This window comes from Xenopus laevis, chromosome 5L (genome assembly GCF_017654675.1).
Source record: "Xenopus laevis strain J_2021 chromosome 5L, Xenopus_laevis_v10.1, whole genome shotgun sequence".
Taxonomy (NCBI): Eukaryota; Metazoa; Chordata; class Amphibia; order Anura; family Pipidae; genus Xenopus; species Xenopus laevis.
This window is the reverse complement of record NC_054379.1, coordinates 84,468,200-84,490,366: the sequence shown is the minus strand read 5'-3', so window position 1 is coordinate 84,490,366 and position 22,167 is coordinate 84,468,200. Positions and strand designations below refer to the sequence as shown.

General features: G+C 36.2%; 1 protein-coding gene across 2 annotated transcripts in view; it reads left to right on the top strand.

The window, feature by feature from the left end:
• The window catches only part of grik2.L (glutamate receptor, ionotropic, kainate 2 L homeolog), a 322,471-nt gene that overhangs the window by 67,547 nt on the left and 232,757 nt on the right, over positions 1-22,167 (top strand).

Here is a 22,167-nt window from a genome sequence, read left to right as displayed (position 1 = left end):
TGGTAAAATGGATTACTGCGGGGGTGTGTCCTTGGTCCTATGCTGTTTAACTTTTTTTTATTAATGATCATTTATTAATACCAGTGTATATATACCATGGTTCTGAGTAGGACCCTGTAGTTATTGGAAACTACTGAAATAGTTGCTGGTTCAGGGAATCTTCTGCTTTCAGTAAAGTTTGAGGATAATTGCTTCTTAGTTTGGATAAGTTAGTGGTGCTTTCTTTATGCAAAATGTATTGCCTTTTCTAACTGGAGCTTGACTGTGCATGTCTGGCTCAGTTCACTGCTAACTACTAGTAATGGGTGAATAAATTCGACAGGCGCAAATTTGCGGGGAATTTGTCGCATTTCACCGCCCGCGAATAAATTTGAGAAACTCCAGTGAAAATTAACCTGCGCTTCATAAAAGTCACTCACGTCAAAACCTCTGCATGTCAATACTATTCGGATACTGGCTCCAGGATGCTAAGGAACCCTGGAGCCACTTTGATTGTTGTGATAATTCCAGAGCTGACTTTCAGTAAATTACAAGTGGTTTAGTGCAATATATATATATATATATATATATATATATATATATATATATATATATATATATATATATATATATATATATATATATATATATATTATTTTGAAATGTGAGCTTTATCAAAGTAATACGTTACTAGTCACTAGGGAGTCTAATAGCTAAAGTGTGATTACTGTTGACTTCCATTACCATAATTTTGTTATGAAAAGTTCTTAATAACTACTGAGCTATGTCAATAGCTCTGCCAAACATCTAAAAGCCACTTTTGAAGTAATAATTATGCAATTTCATGTATATTAAAAAAACAGAACATAGAAGAATATAAAAGAAAACTAGGATATTCATATATGATAACTGTATATGGCTTTATTACTGTATGTTTTAAAGATTTCAAACTCAACAAATACTTAAGATAGAGATGCTACACCTTTACAAACATAACCACAAGTGCAGTCACCCTAAAATGGACAAAAATATTGCATTTGTCCTGTTCCCTCTGTTGAATAGAGTGCAAGTGTGATTACTGATGCTAAGGAACCCTGGAGCCACTTTGATTGTTGTGATAATTCCAGAGCTCCCTCAGGGTTCCAAGTTTCCCCTCATGTTGTCAGGGTTCCTTAGGTTTTATGCTTCTCTACCATCCCAAACAAACGGGAGCAATCTGCCATGTTTTTTGCAATTTGTGTTCGGCCTGCATCAAAACATATTATTACGTTATATGTTATAATAGTTTATGTTAGGTAGAGAGTTCCAGGAGTTCCTGCAGTGAGGACACAGATGCCATGGAAGGATGAGTATCAGGGAGGCAGTTGATTTAGATCCAACATATCCATATTTGCATTTGTCTTTGTAAATATTTGTTATACATTCTATGCAGTGCAACCTGTTTTGTATGTGTATTATTTTTGTAGATATGTGTCAATAGGTTTTGTAAATAAATATATTTTTATTGAACAATCTCTTTTATAAAAGAATCATTATAACCAGGGATACTTATGTACTGTACATGTGTATATGAGAAAAAATATTTATATTTACATAATATATCCATGGTCAACAGATACAGCTTAGTTAGGATCAAGAACAAGTTACCATTTGACTTCTACAGAAAAAAAGGAACCATTTTTAAATTATTTGCTTAAAATGGTGTCAATGGAAGTGGCCATCTTTTAATTTCTGGATAATTGATTTCTAGATAACAGTTATGTTCTTGATTTACAAATTTGTCTAATTATGTACCTCACTTAAATTCTTATTGCCAATTTACAGAAATATTGCTGTTGTAGAAGGCACCATGGAGACCCAGTCTAACCAATGTAGGAATCCGTTTGTAGATGTTGTGGCTAATTACTATCAGACATGTATATACAGTATTAAAGATTAAAGCAAGAAAATTATGTTCTTGTTTTGACAGATAAAATACTGTAAAAATAAAGTAAAACAAATAAGAAGTAGGAATGCAGAGAAAGATTTCCTAATAAGCTACAGGTATGGGATCTGTTATGTGGAAACCCGTTATCCAGAAAGCTCCAAATTATGGAAAGGCCATCTCCCATAGACTCCATTTTATCAAAATAATAGAAATTTTTAAAAATGATTTTCTTTTTCTCTGTTATAATAAAGCAGTACCTTGTACTTGATCTGAACTAAGACATAATTAATCCTTATTGGGAGCAAACCAGCATATTGGGTTTATTTAATGTTTACATGATTTTCTAGTAGACTTAACCCTTTCCCTGCCAGCCGTTTTGTCCTAGATGCGAACATCTACTGCCAAGCAGTTTTTAGATATTTTGCACTCTTTCACTTTAAGGGCCTTTCCTGGGGTGGTCTTTTAGTTAACCCAGGAAAACAATATATTGTTTTTTTCAGGACAACCTGAACTTTCACAATATGCAAGAATTTTGGTGTAATTCTACTTCTGTAAAAAAATATTGGATTCTAAGTGTCAAATAAAATGAAAAAAATCATGTTGCACGAAGAACAATCACATATATCAGAAACATCATTCATTTTATGTACGAGAACACAGCCGATTTAGAAAGGTCTATGTCTCCTGAACGCGACAATACCAAATATATATAGTTTTATGGAGATTTCTCACTTGTATAGCTCAAAATCTACAAGCAGTACACAACCAAATTTCCAAAGCAACACTCCCCAAACGGCATACTTTTGATTTCAAGGCCAAACATTCTGCTAACAGTAGGTTTACCCTAGAAAACTACCCATTACTAGAAAGAACAGATTCTGGTGAATCAAAAATGGGTAGAAATATCTTTGTACTCCAAACCACCAAGTTGCAATTGTTTCCTAAAGTTATAATGTTTTATAGAAATTGGTGAATTTTTTGAAAAATGACCTCAAAGCTTCCACTCTACAGCAACATATCTCCCACACATCATTAGGTATCAATGTAAAACACCCCAAATATAAAATCCTGGGTCCACTGAACAGTTTGATGCCCAATACGAATAGATGTACCCAAGCACGTGGCATAGGAGGCCCCAAAAGGAAGACCCCCCGTTTGTTCTGTCATTTCAGAAACTGCAAAATCAACACATTTACATCGTTTTGGGGGGCGGCAAAGGTAGAAAAAAGTACGTTCACCCCAGAAAACCATATATTTTCGGAAAGTACGCATTCCCCTGAATCCAAATTGGGTATGCATGTCTTTCTACACCAAAGTACCAAGCGGCAAACCATTCCTAAATTTGGTGATTTTGGCGACATTTCCAAAAATCACCTAAAAATTTCTACCCTGCAGCATCGTATTACCCACATACTTTTAGGTATCAAGACAAATCACCCCAAATATGAAAGCCTAGGGTCCTCTGAACAGTTTGATGCCCAATATATATAGGTGTACCCAAGCACGTGGCATATAGGGGCCCCAAAAGGAAGACTCCCATATGGTCTGTCATTTGAGGTACTGCAAAATCAACACCTTTACATCGTTTTGGGGGGGGGCAAAAGTAGAAAACAGTAAGTTCACCCCAGAAAACCATATATTTTCGGAAAGTACACATTCCCACGAATCCAAATTGGGTATGAATGTCTTTCTACGCCAAAGTACCAAGCCGCAAATCATTCCTAAATTTGGTGATTTTGGTGACATTTCCAAAAATCACCTCAAAATATCTACCCTGCAGCATCGTATTACCCACATACTTTTAGGTATCAAGAGAAATCACCCCAAATATGAAAGCCTAGGGTCCTCTGAACAGTTTGATGCCCAATATGTATAGGTGTACCCAAGCCCGTGGCATATAGGGGCCCTAAAAAGAAGACCCCCATATAGTCTTGACATTTCAGGTACTGCAAAATCAACACATTTACATTGTTTTGGGGGGGGGGGCAAAAGTAGAAAACAGTAAGTTCACCCCAGAAAACCATATATTTTCAGAAAGTACACATTCCCACGAATCCAAATTGGGTATGCATGTCTTTCTACGCCAAAGTACCAAGCCGCAAATCATTCCTAAATTTGGTGATTTTGGTGACATTTCCAAAAATCACCTCAAAATATCTACCCTGCAGCATCGTATTACCCACATACTTTTAGGTATCAAGAGAAATCACCCCAAATATGAAAGCCTAGGGTCCTCTGAACAGTTTGATGCCTGATATGTATAGGTGTACCCAAGCACGTGGCATACAGGGGCCCCAAAAGGAAGACCCCCATATAGTCTGTCATTTCAGGTACTGCAAAATCAACACATTTACATCGTTTTGGGGGGGGGGCAAAAGTAGAAAACAGTAAGTTCACCCCAGAAAACCATATATTTTTGGAAAGTACACATTCCAACGAATCTAAATTGGGTATGCATGTCTTTCTACTACAAAGTACCAAGCCGCAATTCATTCCTAAATTTGGTGATTTTGGTGACATTTCCAAAAATCACCTCAAAATATCTACCCTGCAGCATCGTATTACCCACATACTTTTAGGTATCAAGAGAAATCACCCCAAATATGAAAGCCTAGGGTCCTCTGAACAGTTTGATGCCCAATATGTATAGGTGTACCCAAGCATGTAGCATATAGGGGCTCTAAAAGGAAGAACCCCATATAGTCTGACATTTCAGGTACTGCAAAATCAACACATTTACATTGTTTTGGGGGGGCAAAAGTAGAAAACAGTAAGTTCACCCCAGAAAACCATATATTTTCGGAAAGTACACATTCCCACGAATTCAAATTGGGTATGCATGTCTTTCTACGCCAAAGTACCAAGCCGCAAATCATTCCTAAATTTGGTGATTTTGGGGACATTTCCAAAAATCACCTCAAAATATCTACCCTGCAGCATCGTATTACCCACATACTTTTAGGTATCAAGAGAAATCACCCCAAATATGAAAGCCTAGGGTCCTCTGAACAGTTTGATGCCCGATATGTATAGGTGTACCCAAGCACGTGGCATACAGGGGCCCCAAAAGGAAGACCCCCATATAGTCTGTCATTTCAGGTACTGCAAAATCAACACATTTACATCGTTTTGGGGGGGGGGGGCAAAAGTAGAAAACAGTAAGTTCACCCCAGAAAACCATATATTTTCGGAAAGTACACATTCCAACGAATCCAAATTGGGTATGCATGTCTTTCTACGCCAAAGTACCAAGCCGCAAATCATTCCTAAATTTGGTGATTTAGGTGACATTTCCAAAAATCACCTCAAAATATCTACCCTGCAGCATCGTATTACCCACATACTTTTAGGTATCAAGACAAATCACCCCAAATATGAAAGCCTAGGGTCCTCTGAACAGTTTGATGCCCAATATGTATAGGTGTACCCAAGCATGTGGCATATAGGGGCCCCAAAAGGAAGACCCCCATATGGTCTGTCATTTCAGGTACTGCAAAATCAACACATTTACATTGTTTTGGGGGGGCAAAAGTAGAAAACAGTAAGTTCACCCCAGAAAACCATATATTTTCGGAAAGTACACATTCCCACGAATTCAAATTAGGTATGCATGTCTTCCTACGCCAAAGTACCAAACCGCAAATCATTCCTAAATTTGGTGATTTTGGTGACATTTCCAAAAATCACCTCAAAATATCTACCCTGCAGCATCGTATTACCCACATACTTTTAGGTATCAAGAGAAATCACCCCAAATATGAAAGCCTAGGGTCCTCTGAACAGTTTGATGCCCGATATGTATAGGTGTACCCAAGCACGTGGCATACAGGGGCCCCAAAAGGAAGACCCCCATATATTCTGTCATTTCAGTCACTGCAAAAGCAACACATTTACATCGTTTTGGGGGGGGGGCAAAAGTAGAAAACAGTAAGTTCACCCCAGAAAACCATATATTTTCGGAAAGTACACATTCCCACGAATCCAAATTGGGTATGCATGTCTTTCTACGCCAAAGTACCAAGCCGCAAACCATTCCTAAATTTGGTGATTTTGGTGACATTTCCAAAAATCACCTCAAAATATCTACTCTGCAGCATCGTATTACCCACATACTTTTAGGTATCAAGAGAAATCACCCCAAATATGAAAGCCTAGGGTCCTCTGAACAGTTTGATGCCCAATATGTATAGGTGTACCCAAGCACGTGGCATATAGGGGCCCTAAAATGAAGACCCCCCCTTGTATGTTCTGTCATTTCAGGTACTGCAAAATCAACACATTTACATCGTTTTGGGGGTTGCAAAGGTAGAAAAAAGTAAGTTCACCCCAGAAAACCATATATTTTCGGAAAGTACACATTCCCACGAATCTAAATTGGGTATGCATGTCTTTCTATTACAAAGTACCAAGCTGCAAACCATTCCTAAATTTGGTGACTTTGGGGACATTTCCAAAAATGACTTCAAAATTTCTACCCTGCAGCATCGTATTACCCACATACTTTTAGGTATCAAGACAAATCACCCCAAATATGAAAGCCTGGGGTCCTCTGAACAGTTTGATGCCCAATATGTATAGGTGTACCCAAGCACATGGCGTACAGGGGCCCCAAAACCAAGACCCCCATATGGTCTGTCATTTCAGGTACTGCAAAATCAACACATTTACATTGTTTTGAGGGGGGCAAATGTAGAAAAAAGTAAGTTCACCCCAGAAAACCATATATTTTCGGAAAGTACACATTCCCACGGATCTAAATTGGGTATGCATGTCTTTGTACTCTAAAGTACCAAGCCGCAAACCATTCCTAAATTTGGTGATTTTGGGGACATTTCCAAAAATGACTTCAAAATTTCGACCCTGCAGCATCGTATTACCCACATACTTTTAGGTATCAAGACGAATCACCCCAAATATGAAAGCCTGGGGTCTTCTGAACAGTTTGATGCCCAATATGTATAGGTGTACCCAAGCACGTGGCGTATAGGGGCCCCAAAACGAAGACCCCCATATGGTCTGTCATTTCAGGTACTGCAAAATCAACACATTTACATTGTTTTTGGGGGGGGGGGGGGCAAAGGTAGAAAAAAGTAAGTTCACCCCAGAAAACCATATATTTTCGGAAAGTACACATTCCCACGAATCTAAATTGGGTATGCATGTCTTTGTACTACAAAGTACCAAGCCGCAAATCATTCCTAAATTTGGTGATTTTGGTGACATTTCCAAAAATGACTTCAAAGTTTCTACCCTGCAGCATCGTATTACCCACATACTTTTAGGTATCAAGAGAAATCACCCCAAATATGAAAGCCTAGGGTCCTCTGAACAGTTTGATGCCCAATATGTATACGTGTACCCAAGCACGTGGCATATAGGGGCCCCAAAAGGAAGACCCCCATATGGTCTGTCATTTCAGGTACTGCAAAATCAACACATATACATAGTTTTGGGGGGAGCAAAGGTAGAAAAAAGTACATTCACCCCAGAAAACCATATATTTTCGGAAAGTACACATTCCCACGAATCCAAATTGGGTATGCATGTCCTTGTACTCCAAAGTACCAAGCCGCAAGCCTTTCCTAAATATGGCGATAAAAGCAACAGTTTTTACATTTTTGAAAATTGCCTAAAAATATTGCAATTGGCCGCATTTATCTCACCCAATTTCTTACATACAATTCTAAAACACCATAAATACTGATGCCAAGGGTCAACTGAACCGTTTGATGCCCAATATGCATTGATATACCAAGGCAGCTGGCATGTGCGGACCCAAAATGAAAATAGTGCATATGATTTTTCTCCGCTGCCGATTCGCCTTCTGTGAACATAGACCCTTGACTTCATATTATGTGCCTCAAGACCCTCCTAACAGCAAAGACCCCCCAAAACCATATATTTTTGGAAAGTACACATTCTGACGAATCCAAAAAAGATAAAGACGTCTTTCTACACCAAACTGCAAAGCTTTTCTAAACGCAGAGGTTTTTACATTTCTGAAAATCGCCTAAAATTGTTGCAGTTTGCCGCATTTATCGCACACAATGTTTTACGTATAAAGAAAAATCACCCTAAATATGGACGTCAGAGGTCTATTAAATAGTTTGATGCCCAATATGCATAGATTTACCAAAGTATGTGGCGTGTACGGACCCCAAATGAAAAACATGCCTATGAATTTTCACGCTAGCCAACTAAGCTGCAGAAAAGAGAGCCCCAACTGTGCGTTATGTGCCATAAGACCCCAAAACTGTAAAAAGACCCCCAGAAACCCATATATTTTTGGAAAGCATATATTCTGGCCAATCAAACTAAGTAAAATAAATCTTTCTATACCAAAGCACCAAACAGCAAAACTATACTAAAGATACATAAGGAACAATAATGCATGGATAAAATTGCAATAAAACCACAAAAATAGCGTAAATCAATGAAATAACAAAATAATTGATCCGGCAGTGTAATTAGTGGCCGAAATCGATTATCCAATAGTCACGCTGTCAAAATAACATGCTTTTAGGCAAAACAAACAGTACAATGAATAAGTAAAAAAAAACAAAAAAACACCTGTTTGTGAGTTTTTGTGTATACATATTTGTGCACTAATAAAAGTTGTCTGAGTGTGCAAATACATGTAATTAAGTGTAAATAAGTGTACAAAATCGACCAAGTGTGCTAAAATAAAAAAATAAAAAATAAAAAAATACAAATTTTTACTAAAATGTTTATGTAAGTGTATAAATGTACTGTAGGTATGTGTAAGTGCAGGTAAGTGGGTAAAAAAACGTGCACTTACCGTTTTTGTAGCAGGAGGATCGCTGGAACCGAAGGACGACTCCTGGCAGCGTGTCTGCAGAGTTACTGCGCAGCAGGAAGTGAGTGGGCGCGTGGTGCGACGAGGAGGAGGTAAGCCAGCAGCAGCAGCGCTTACATTGCGCTTCTGCTACTTTGAAGTCGGATCTGCGACAATCGCGTCGCAGATCTGACTTGACAGCCCCCCAGCCACGTTGCCCAGGGGGCTGTCTACCCTCCTGACTCTCTGCAGAGGCGGCAAAAGCCGCCGATGCAGAGAGAAGGGCTCAGCTGCAATAGAACGTACGAGGTACGTTCTTGGCAGCCTGAGCCCTGAACCGCCAGCACGTACGCCGTACGTGCTTGGCGGTTAAAGGGTTAAGGTATGGAGAGCCAAATTACTGAAAGATCCATTATCTTAAAAACCCTAGGTCCCAAACATTTAGGACAAGAGGTGCTACACCTGTATTTATTTTCCACTCTAAAACAATTCACCACAGTGTATAGAACAGTCCCCATCCTTTCTCCTTGGATGCAATACACATCTGGATGCAAAGATTCAGGTTTGTTACGAGAAGCACTTAGTTTTACTATCCCTTAGAACAGAAAGGCATTCAACTGCAAAAAATGGTTCTAATAGGGTCAAGGAGTTGGTCAAAGTTGTTTGGGAAGCTAACCATAAGATTCTTCACAGGTTGTCCAATACAGGGTAATCCTGCAAACAAACAATGTAAAACTTGTTGCAACAAGTTCATAAGACTTTTAACCAAGACTATATTTCTCAGATCAAACAGTTAAAATTAATAATACATGATTACTCAGGTATTATTTATTTAAAATAAAACAGTTATTATTATTCCCTGCTTATTTATTAGCATTTTAGAGGTCAGAAAATGTGACTTGTGTAATTCCCTTGTTTATCAAAATCCTCCTTTTTCACGTTGTTTCAATAGACAGTCAGAATAGTCATTAATGGCAGGTTAAAAGATCTGTTTAACATCCATTGAGTATTGATGTTGTGACTTCATGTCTGATGAAACAAATCAGGAGATACAAACGAGACTTTAATAGTGCGCTAACAAATTACACTGGACAAAAGATCACAAGCAAATTGCTATACAAAGGTCAGAAATTAAATGAAGCATTCTAAAGGGTCTGCTCAAAAGAGCACGTAGTCCGTAGAGGAATCACATAGAAGAATATAAACAAAAGGTTTTTTTTGGATCATGCCCTGTTTACTGCAAAAAACCCCTAAGAATTTCCAATTTTAAACAATAGGCAAAAATTGTGTTCAGCACAGGCCCTCTTCTTTGAATGAATGCTAAAAAAAAAGGCATATACGGTATCATCTCTTTTAAACCAGTTATTTTAGGATTTTTTTGTTCCCATTTGAGATCCAACATTTGGTCAGACATGTTTTTACACTTCTCACTAATGCTGTCGACCTGCTTTCTGTTTTTCTGTATTTTTTCTATATTTTTACCTACGCTACTTCCTGCTTCTTACATTGTGTTATACAGTATTTGGAGCCCTCAGAAATGCTTATGTTTGTCATTCTTTACCCCTTTTTTACAGTATTTGTTCATGCTGTTTTTTCCATACACTCTCTAATATCTCTTCTGTGTGTTACATAGTTACATAGTTACATAGTTAAATTGTGTTGAAAAAAGACAAAGTTCATCAAGTTCAACCCCTCCAAATGAAAACCCAGCATCCATACACGCACCCCTCCCTACTTTCACATAAATTAAATATACCCATACCTATACTAACTATAGAGTTTAATATCACAATAGCCTTTGATATTATTTCTGTCCAAAAAATCAACCATAATTTAAGTCTTCCCTCCCTCTAACCAGTTTAGTTGCACTTAGTCTCTGCACTCTCTCCAGCTCATTTATATCCCTCTTTATATCCCTCTTAAGGACTGGAGTCCAAAACTGCACTGCATACTCCACATGAGGCCTTACCAAGGACCTATAAAGAGTATAATTATGTTTTCATCCCTTGAGTTAATGCCTTTTTATGCAAGACAGAACTTTATTTGCTTTAGTAGCCACAGAATGACACTGCCCAGAATTAGACAACTTGTTATCTACAAAAACCCTAGATCCTTCCCATTTAAGGAAACTCCAAACACACTGCCATTTAGTGTATAACTTGCATTTATATTATTTTTGCCAAAGTGCATAACCTTGCATTTATCAACACTGAACCTCATTTTCCAGTTTGCTGCCAGTTTTCCAACTTAGATAGATCACAGTGGCAGCATCCTGCATGGAACCTATAGTTCTGCACAATTTAGTTTCATCTGCAAAAATAGAAACAGTATTTTCAATGCCCACCTCCAGGTCATTAATAAACAAGTTGAAAAGCAAGGGACCTAGTACAGAGCCCTGCGGTACTCCACTAACAACACTGGTCCAATTAGAAAATGTTCCATTTAACCCAACTCTTTGTAGTCTATCTTTTAGCCATTTCTCTATCCATGTACAAATATTATGTTCCAAGAAAATATTCCTTAATTTAACCAGTAACCTTTTGTGTGGCACTGTATCAAATGCTTTAGCAAAGTCTAAGCAAATCACATCCACTGGCATCCCAGAATCAAGGTCCCTACTTACCTTCTCATAAAAAGAAATTAAGTTAGTCTGGCAAGATCTATTATGCATAAAACCATGCTGGAACAAACTCATAGTATTGTGATTTGCTATGAAGTTCAGTATCTTATCCTTTATTAACCCTTCGAAAAGCTTTCCTACCACCGACGTCAGACTAACTGGCCTATAGTTTTGAGGCTGAGAATGGGATCCTTTTTTGAATAGAGGCACCACATTAGCAATTCGCCAGTCTCTCGGCACTATGCCAGACCTCAATGATTCTCGAAAAATTAAGTAAAGAGGTTTGGCAATCACAGAGCTAAGCTCGCTAATTACCCTGGGATGAATACCATCTGGCCCCAGACCTTTGTTAATCTTAACATGTTCTAATCTTTTTTGAATTTCCTCATTTATGAATCATGCCTCATTAGTTGTATTACTAGAATTTGGACTATTAAGAAGGAAACCTTCATTAACTGGTTCCTCATTTGTGTAGACAGATGAAAAATATGAGTTCAGAATCTGCCTTTAATATCAGCTGATCCCCCTCTGATATTAAAGGTCCCACCCCTTTCTGCTTCATTTTTTTACTATTTACATATTTAAAAAATAATTTGTAATTTTTTTTTACTGCTTGCTGCAATATCCTTTTCCATATCAATTTTAGCTTGCCTTATAGCTTCTTTGCATGATTTACTAGCCTCCTTGTACCTTATAAATGATTCAGCTATTCCATCTAACTTGAAAGCCTTAAAAAGCATGCCTTTTCTTACCCACCTCAACACAAAGACTTCTATTAAACCAAAAAGGTTTTGCTTTGCAACGACGTTCCTTGCTTACAAGTGGAATATACTGACAAGTATATGTATTAAGCAGCATTTTAAAGACTTCCCATTTTTGTTCTGTGTTTAACCCTGTGAAAAGCATTTCCCACTTAAGATGCCCTTATACTGTCAAAGTTTGCACGTCTGAAATTTAGTGTTTTAGTTACTCCCTTATAGAATTGCTTCTGCAACAGAATCTCAAAGGAGACCATGTTATGATCACTATTCCCTAAATGCTCACCCACACAAATGTTAGAGATGAGTTCAGTATTATTAGTTATTTCAAGGTCCAAAAGTGAGTTATTCCTAGTAGGTTCTTGAACAAGCTGGAATAAAAAGTTGTCATTCAGCATATTTACAAACCTACTAGCTTTTTCTGTCTTGGCAACCCCATTACCCCAGTCAATGTCTGGATAATTGAAGTCACCCATAGCAACAACTTGACCCAGCTGTGAAGCCGCTTGTATCTGCAAGAGTAGCTGGGCTTCATACTCATCACTTATACGAGGTGGTTTATAGCATACACCAATGATAATTCTTTTTGCAACCTTTTGCCCAGTCAAAATCTCTACCCAGAGGGATTCTACACCCTCACCAGTGCCAGCTATGGTTATTTCTTTAGCAACAACTTTACCCAGTTTTGAAGCCTCTTCTATCTGCAAGAGTAGCTGGGCTTCCTACTGGTCACTATACGAGGTGGTTTATAGCATACTGTATGCCAATGATAATTTTCTTTGTAACCTTTTGCCCAGTCAAATTCTCTACCCAGAGGGATTCCACTTCCTCACCAGTGCCAGCAATTGTTATTTCTTTAGTGCATGGCTTTAATTCAGGCTTTACATACAAACACAGTACTCCACCCTTTTTAATCCCCCTGTTCCTCCTAAAAAGGCTGTAACCATTTAAATTCACAATCCAGTCACATGTTTCATCCCACCATGTCTCAGTGATACCAATTATATCATAATTTTTAGAGCATGCAATTATTTCTAGGTTCTAGGCATTTGCCAGCATACAGCGGAGGTTACTACTTTTACTTTTGAAATTTGCATTACTTAGTGGCGAATTATATGTTAAGTTAGCATTATTCTGTTTTCCTTGTAACAGAGGGACCTTCTTAGCTGGTGAACTGTATACCGGCCTCACTCCTCCCCCATGACCCCTTACTAATCCCACTGCCCCGTTTACCCTAGCTTCCCCATAATTCTTTATCTCACTCGCCCCCATTGCCTAGTTTAAACACTCCTCCAACCTCTTAGCCATTCTTTCCCCTAGCACCGTGGACCCCCTTCCATTGAGGTGCAAACTGTCACAACTATATAGGTTGTACCCCAAGGAAAAATCAGCCCAGTGCTCTAGGAACCCAAACCCTTCCTTCCTACACCAAGACTTGAGCCACTCATTTATCTCCCTAAACTCCTGCTGTTTTCCTAAACTTCTTCCATTCTTTCTCCTTATGCACTATGTCCCATCTGATCTGCCTGAAGCAATTTCTGTCTGGAAAAAAATTGTTTCCTATTTGTTACTCCATAAAACATAATCAAGGTTAATGCATTAAAACATTGTCATAAAACATTTGTACTTTTGCAGGATTATTTCAAATTATATTTATATAAATGAAATCAAATAGATATTAATTATTAAAATAAATGAATTTAAAACATCTACTATATATACTGACATTTTACATGCTTTCGATGTATTAATAATTCTTACAAAGTAAAATGTCTTTATTTAATAATTGAAGATCCCATATTAATAACACCGTAGGTAAAATATTATCCTACTGGGTAAAGGCCATCCTTTATTTGCTTTGTCCCTGAAGCACACACAGTTTTGCATCTACATAATGTAATTAAAAATGTTTCTAATGTTTGCCAGTTTTTATTACAGCATTTAATTTGCAGAAATAATTTTAAGTGAAATACAAGGTAAATTGTAAGGCATTGTGAATGTTTACTTTATTGTATAGCATGTTCATTGATTCAGGGCATTATCAAATGAGTCACAAAAGGGGCTTTCTTTTTTATTCCTAAAGGAATAAATATGTATTGATACAAATGCATCTGATAATTCCTACTTTACATAACTGTGTAAATCTAAAATTAAGACTGGGGATTACACGCCTAAATCAAGCATCATTCATATCATGAATAACAATTTGCATTGCAGGCCTTTGATATAGAAAATTGCTGCCAACAAAGAGGCCAAATAGACAGCTAAAAAAAAGACAATCTTTAGAATAAAGTATGTTATTTTTCATGATTTGTGGTGCTATCAATAATCCATTATGACACCAGTAATAAAGGGTAATTCATGTTTACTATTGTTTAGAAATCAAATTTGAAAAACAATAATCAGTTATAACTCTGACATATCCTTTTTTTGAGTTGTGTCTTAAAATCAGAAACCGATTAAGCATACAATGTAATTAAAAGCATTTAGGAACTCACGCAGCCTTTCCTTCCGAAGACTAAAGCTACATTTAACAAAGGCTAATAATTCCCACTAGCACAGGAAGCTTGATCTAAAATAAGGCAATTCTTTGCTACTAAATAATGATGCACTTGACCAAAGAAGTGAGCACTCATCTAAAGGCTTTGGGCACATTGCACTCTGAGTATTACTTTATTAGTCCTTCGAGGTATTCAAGATTTTTCCCATTATTTTATCATTTGTGAGTTTTCGGCCCTAGAATTGCTGAATCTCTCACTGAATAACTTTTTGATTGTTAAAGTCCTGGTCTAAAACTGCTCATATCCCAGAAACCACTAAAAAAAGAAACTGAATGCAAATTGCCTCAGAGGATTTGTTGTAAAACCTTTATTTTTTCTCTGATCAAGTATAAACATACAACTTTCTGTTAGCTGATGAACTGGATACTAGGTAAAAGAATAAAGAAGTTAACTGTGATTTTCTCAGTGGCCTGCCTCTTTACTATGGGATCTAATTTGAGCATCTAACTTGAGCACTTTTCTTTATAAAATAGTTATTAATAAAATATAAGTACAGGTATGGGACCTGTTATCCAGAATGCTCAGAACTTGGGGCTTTTTGAATAACGAATCTTTCCGTAATTTAGATCTTCATATGTTGTCTACTAGAAAATCATTTAAACATTAAATAACCCCAATAGGCAGGTTTTGCTTCCAGTAAGGATTAAGTATATCTTAGTTGGGATCAAGTACAAGCTACTGTTTTATTATTACAGAGAAAAACTTTTTAAAAATTTGGATTATTTGGATAAAATGGAGTCTATGGAGGGATGGCCTTTCCATAATTCAGAGCTTTCTGTATATGTGATAACGGGTGCCATACCTGTAGTACAGCATTTTGCATTCACAGTTTTTAGGCTTTATAGATATTTTTTAATTAATCATATTTCCTCGCTTATTTATTACAATGCCAGTAAATGCCCCCTCCCATCATTTTATGAAATACATTTTTACACCAGGTCAATAAAAATGACAGGCACCAGAAGTTGAAATGATTTATTTTATGCCTGCTCAGTGTGATAGAAAAAATACTGGTATTGGCAACCACCAATCATAAGGCCATCCACCTTGTTGTTTTATTGTCTGTTTATTTTCAATCACAAGAATAAACATGAGCCAATGATTGTTAAAGGTTTGAAGACTTGATCATGCATGGATTTAGTAATACTTGTGAAATTATGCAAATCCATATACAGTATATAGCAGTTTATAAATATTTGAAATACATAGGGGCAGATTTATCTACAGTCGAGGTGAATTTTTAAATTAAAAAAATTCGAATTTCAAGCTAGTTTTGTGTAGCTCAACTAGAGATTAGTACAAATTCGATTTGAATTTGAAAAAAATTCAAAAATTTGAATATCAAAATGTATCATGTACTGTCTCTTTAAAACCTGCTGCATTGCTTTTTTAGCCTATGGGGGACCTCCTAAAACCTATTTGGAGTCAATTGGTGGACTTTGAAAAATTTAAGTTTTTTTTTTGGAAAAATAAATAAATTCGATAAATACGCCCCATAGTGTATATAACAGTTAAGAAGATTAATAGGCAGAAAACATAAAATAATTTATTTTAAGATAGGATTTTTACATATTCAATAAAAAACAAAAACATTAAGCTGTGTGCAGAGCCTTGCCAATGTAAGAGATATATGAGCTCTCCAAGCTAATTTATCCTTAAGATTTTTCTTACCTCCCCATGTAATTGCTTACAATTTCTCAAATGTCCAGGCACAAAACTTCATTTTGTTTTCTATCCAGAAGCTTTTTGTTTTTACATTTAACTTAGATGTAATCTTTGATGTGGTGAGAAAAATTAACTTGTGTATTTATCTTAATATGCCCTCTGACTAGGCAATCTCTTTCACTCTGAACTGCAATCAATCAAATACACTAGACAATGGTTCTTATTTGCTTTCACACTGTATTCACTGTATTCATTCCCAAAAACTGAACTGTATTTGGCAATCTTATATCTTTCATTTATTTTTCAGAATATGTTAATACTTCAGTCCCCTTCAAAGGGGAACTCTTTCAGACATCCAAACATTAGGAATAGTTTATCAAAAGTCAATTGGGGCAACTGTCTGACTCATTTGCAAACACTGCCTAGATGTTCTACCTGGGCAGTAAAATGGGGCAACCAATCAAATTTTTGCTTTCATTATTCTAACTGCAGTTGGCTAATCCCTGTGTTGTTTGCTTTGGTTTACTGCCCATAATCAAATGTGCCTATTGTTGTTAAATTAACCCAAATTTGTTAATTGGATTGTGGACGGAGACATATTTTCTGTGCTCCCTGTACTCTACTGAGAATTTGAGATCCCTGGTGCCTACCATTGACATGGTAAAAGATAATTTGTTTTCTCTACTAATGTTCAGACACCTTCAAAGGTGCCTGATAATTTTCCATTTACCCGAGTGGCAAGGCGACCAATATCCAAGGCTTTTACTGATATCAGTCACCTCATCTACCACCATAAATGCACCGAATATCATATGCCCACCTTAAATCAGGGCTCACAACCCAACCACTATTTCAAAAAGCTATCCCATTTTATTGTAGTAGACCATAGAAAAATAGGTGAACCCTCAACATGGAGCTACACCAAACCAAGGTTTATAAATGAGCAAAAATCTTTATTAGCTTGTTCTACAAAAAATTGATAATCAACCTTATGATTAAAACATACACACTAAGGAGCAGATTTATCAAAGGTCGAGGTGAATTTTCGAATTGAAAAAATTCGAATTTCGAGCTATTTTTGTGTTTCGATTCGATTGGAATTTGCAAAAAAATGGAAATTTGTATATCGAGATTTATCATGTACTGTCTCTTTAAGAATTCAACCTCAACCATTTGCCATCTAAAACCAGCCAAATTGCTGTTTTAGCCTATGTGGAGTCAATTGGTGGGAAAAACTTCAAATCTAATTTGATCGAATGCGCTATTCCTTCGATTCGAGCAATTCGAATTCGGCCGAATATTAACCTATTCGATCAAAACCGGACCTATTCGACCCAAAAAAAAGGTCAACTTAATTTTGTTTGGTCTTTTTGAATTCAAATTTCGAAGTTTTTTCAATTGATAAATCTGCCTCTAAATGTGTAAATGAATTGTTAGAATCCATCAGTCCCAAGCCAAAACAGGTATTCCAATGCAAATTTTGCCCATTGCACCGGCTTCTTCAGGAGCACTACAAGTGAAAATAAGCACTTCATGGCATGTTTTCCCTGGGAGGATCCCAATTATGTTAGGATTAACTAAATCAGGGTTTAACAGTTCATGGTGTTCATCATAAGTGTTTGGTGATATTTTATTTCTATTTTTATTGTAGCCAGTGTTATTACTTTATGTAATATAGAGAAAATATCACTTCATTATGAGACTGGCAAAGAAAGCTTTATTTCAAGAAAGCAGCTTTGTACAATAAGTGGTATGGAAATGCCTGAAGTTTAATACAGAATTGCTGAATATTTTGGGTAGTGGGTAACTGAGTAAAAACAGAATGGAGCTCTATCTGAAGAGCAAGAAAACTGAACTTAAAAATGTGCAATTTCATAACTATATAACATGCACTTCTTTTTTTTTACCTATACCATCTCTTTGGTAGGGATGTAGCGAACTGTTCGCCAGCGAACTAGTTCGCGCGAACTTCGACTGTTCGCGTCCGCCGCAAGTTCGCGAACGTCGCGCGACGTTCGCCAATAGGCGTTCGCGTCAAAATCGTTCGACCATTCGATCGCTAAAATCGAACGATTTTCGTTCGATTCGAACGAAAATCGTTCGATCGAACGATTAAAATCCTTCGATCGTTCGAATCGAACGATTTTCGGATGTTCGAAGTTCTCGAACTGTTCGCATTTTTTGCCGGTGTTCGCGAACGGCGTTCGCGAACACATACTCGGCGGTTCGCTACATCCCTACTCTTTGGTATTATATATATATATATATATATATATATATATATATATACTGTACAATGCTGCACAAGCATCTACCTATAACAGACACACTCATCTCTCATGTTATTGCAAAGTTTTATGTTGACTTAAAGGAGTGATACATATTTTCCAAAAAACAATTTGCTATTCTCTCTCACAACAGGAGCCAAACATTTTTATTTATTTATTTTGCTGTTTCCTCCCTTGCTAAATGCATTAAGAATAGGCTAGGAGGCTCCTGGTGCACAAAGTGGTTTCAGGAAAAAGAATTTAATTATACCTTATTGATGCCAGCAGTTGGTATTTTGCTTGTCTAATTCAATGAGAGTAAGCCCCATACTGTTCCTATTCATTTAAAATACTGCCTGCAAACAGAGGAATGAATAATAGAGGAATGAACAGTGACAATTATGTCACCATTTGTGGTAACTTTGTCATGTAAATGATAAAAAATATTTTTATTTTGTTTGCTGGCAATGAAGCTATTGAACATTGTTTTAACAATCAAGGGGTTATTTGTCAAAGCTTTATTTGTGTGTTTCCATGAAAAAAAAAATTTTTGAGTGTATTTTTTAGTCAAAAATCTATTTTTTGGGTTAAAAATCTTGAATTTTTCAAGATTTATTATACCTCAAAGCTGAAAGAAGCTCAAATCTGAAAAGACATCATCTAAAACCTGTCCAGGTCATGCAGAAGTCAATGGCAGAGGTCCCTGGAACCATATGACGATGTTAATAGCCTTCATAATGTTTAGTTTCGCTCGAAAAGTCTGTTTGAGCGATTCAAGTTTTTTTTTTGCCAAAAACTCAATCGGTTCCAGTTTTTCACCTCGACTACACTGATTCGAGTTTTAACATTTGAGTTTTTTTCTTAATTTAGATGCCATTCAAGTTGTGAGTACGTTTAGAGTTCATTTGAGGTCTAAAAAAGCTCTCAAAACTCTAAACTTCAACCATTGATAAATAACCCCCTAAGTGTTTTGTCTTTGATTTTAGTTGATCTTTAACAAAAATGGTGATATTGGATTCCTCTGCAGTTGTAGTTGTGCAAAAATGGACATAGTCATTGTTCTCATTGATACCATTCATTAAAGGCAAGATGCTTTAAATTATAGTCAGGCTTGGCACCTGTTTCTCTGTTCTGTTTCTCTGTTCTGAATTTCATGCAAGTGCACCATTAACAAAAAGGAACCCCACCCTCCTTCAATCTGGCAGCAATCTCAGGGTTCTCCCTTACTCTGCTTCAGTAGACGCAGAAGACTTGGACCTAAAAAATCACATACAGACATCATTTTGCCACAGAGCTCTGAAAATTATACAATCCTGACTCCAAAATTTCAGTGCAATTGATTCTCATTCATAAAAATATGCCCATGGAATTGTTTTGATGTTTTGATCATATATCAAATAAAAAGCACTGAATTTGTTTAGGTGAAGTAATCCATAGCAACCAAATAAAATGTTTGTTTTTAAACAAGTAAGTAGTACTGTATATGCTTCCTGCTGATTGGTTGATATGGGTTATGGCACTTGGGGCTTTTATTACATAACCGCATTAGCTTTAGATAAGCATCATACAATGAAAGGGTCAACTTGGTAGGGTTTACGATAGGATATGGGTTATTTAGATTATTAGTAAGAATAATTTGTTTCATAAGTAAATATATAAATTAAAGGCATAGGATTGCCATGTAAAAAACAAACAATGAAAGAATCAATAGTTCCTTGTGACAGTTCCCCTTTAAGAAAGTAAGCTAATGTCCCTGATTAATTATTTAGTGCTAAATTTCTCAGTCATAGTTCAGGGTCTTTGTAATAACTGAAGACTATTTACGCTATTGAGACCTTATAAAATCATGTTTGCCCTACATTCACTGTGAAATTAAGCAACACATACTTAATATAAGTGCTATCCATTCTAATAAATTAATTAATACTATACTCTTCATATGTATATTTCATTTTGATATAAATTATGAATTATAATCATATACATAATTGAAATACTTTTTTTTCCCCTAAATTATAAGGCTCTCAGCAAAAGCTATCTTTATATATTACTGATTTTACTAAACATGATTTAACTCGTAAGTATGGCGAGTAAAGTTAAAGGGGGGAAAAAAAAACTAGAAAAGTAAGTGGCAGAACCTATTTATAATTATTAAGGAAGCAGCTCATATATCAATGTCTTTAAGTGGAATAACACAACTTCAGAGTAGAGGTTTATTCCCATGAACTCAATCTCAGTCTGTAACACATTTATCACTATCAAAAAGTCTCATAATTAATTGTCATCCTAATTATAATTCTCGTGTGCCACATGCTACCTATCAGTGCAACAACAATTCAGCAGTAGAAATGCCCAGAGCTTTCTGAAATGATGCTTCTCATTTTTCAATATTGCGTCCTAAGCTTTAAGTATGTAGCAGTAAACGAAGCATAATTTAAATGATCAAATATTGCAGTCATGTTCAAATATTTACTTGTTTACATTCTACATTTATTTTATGTTGGATCTCAATCCCCATAGCCATATATAAAAGAGTTGTAACCATCCGGTAGAGAAGGTGTAAGCTGTGGAGTTTTCATTCATTTGATTGTTCGTGTTAGTACATTTCACTTGTGTCAAAAATATTTACTGTTTGAGGGATGTAGGTTTACTACATTCCTACATTCTGTGGTGTTTCTGAAATAGGTATTGATAATGTATCGGATTCCTTTTTTATCTAATTGATAACGTATCCGATTCCTTTTTTGTCTACCTTCAATTTTTGCCAGTGGTGTTATGGCTCTAAAAAAATCAATAGCATACTCACATACAAAATCCACAAGTTACATTTAAAATGTTTGTAGATCAATAGTATTTGCAATTTAAGACAGCTACTACCAGGCTTTTGGCTCAAATGGTATTCAATAACAGCAGGGTTAACTGGATACAGGAAATGAGATGTGTAAAATTATTTATACTAGAAAAACTGTGTAAAAAAAAAAAGCAGTGTAAAATAGGTGGCTAATTTACAAACCTAATGGGGGGAATCTAATAAAAGTCGCAAAGAGCAAACAATTCGCACAAATAAGAATAAAATTTCGCATTTCGCATTGTAATACTCTTCCTTAAACTGTTATTGCATTGCAAATTTTAATTGGGCATGGCGAATTTTAATTGCGAATTGTCCACTTAAGAAGTCAAAGAAGGTGTTATAATCTTTTGGAGCAAACAACTTTTTCAGTAAGAAGTTTTATTACATCAAGGGGCAGATTTATCAAGGGTCGAATTTCGTAGTAAAAAATACTTCGAAATTCGACCATCGAATTGAAATACTTCGAATATCTAATTCAAACTTTTTTCATAGAATTTGGGTATTCTGCGGTCGAAGTAAAATCGTTTGTTCAAATGATTAAATCCTTCGAATCAAGTGATTTTAGTTCGACTTCAAAAAACGTAGATATATGCTGTAGAAGGTCCCCATAGGCTAACATAGCACTTTGTCAGGTTTAATTTGGCGAAGTATTGAAGGCAAAGTTTTTTTAAAGAGACAGTACTTCGATTATCGAATGGTCGAATACTCGAACTATTTTACTTCGAATCGAATTCAAAGTAAAT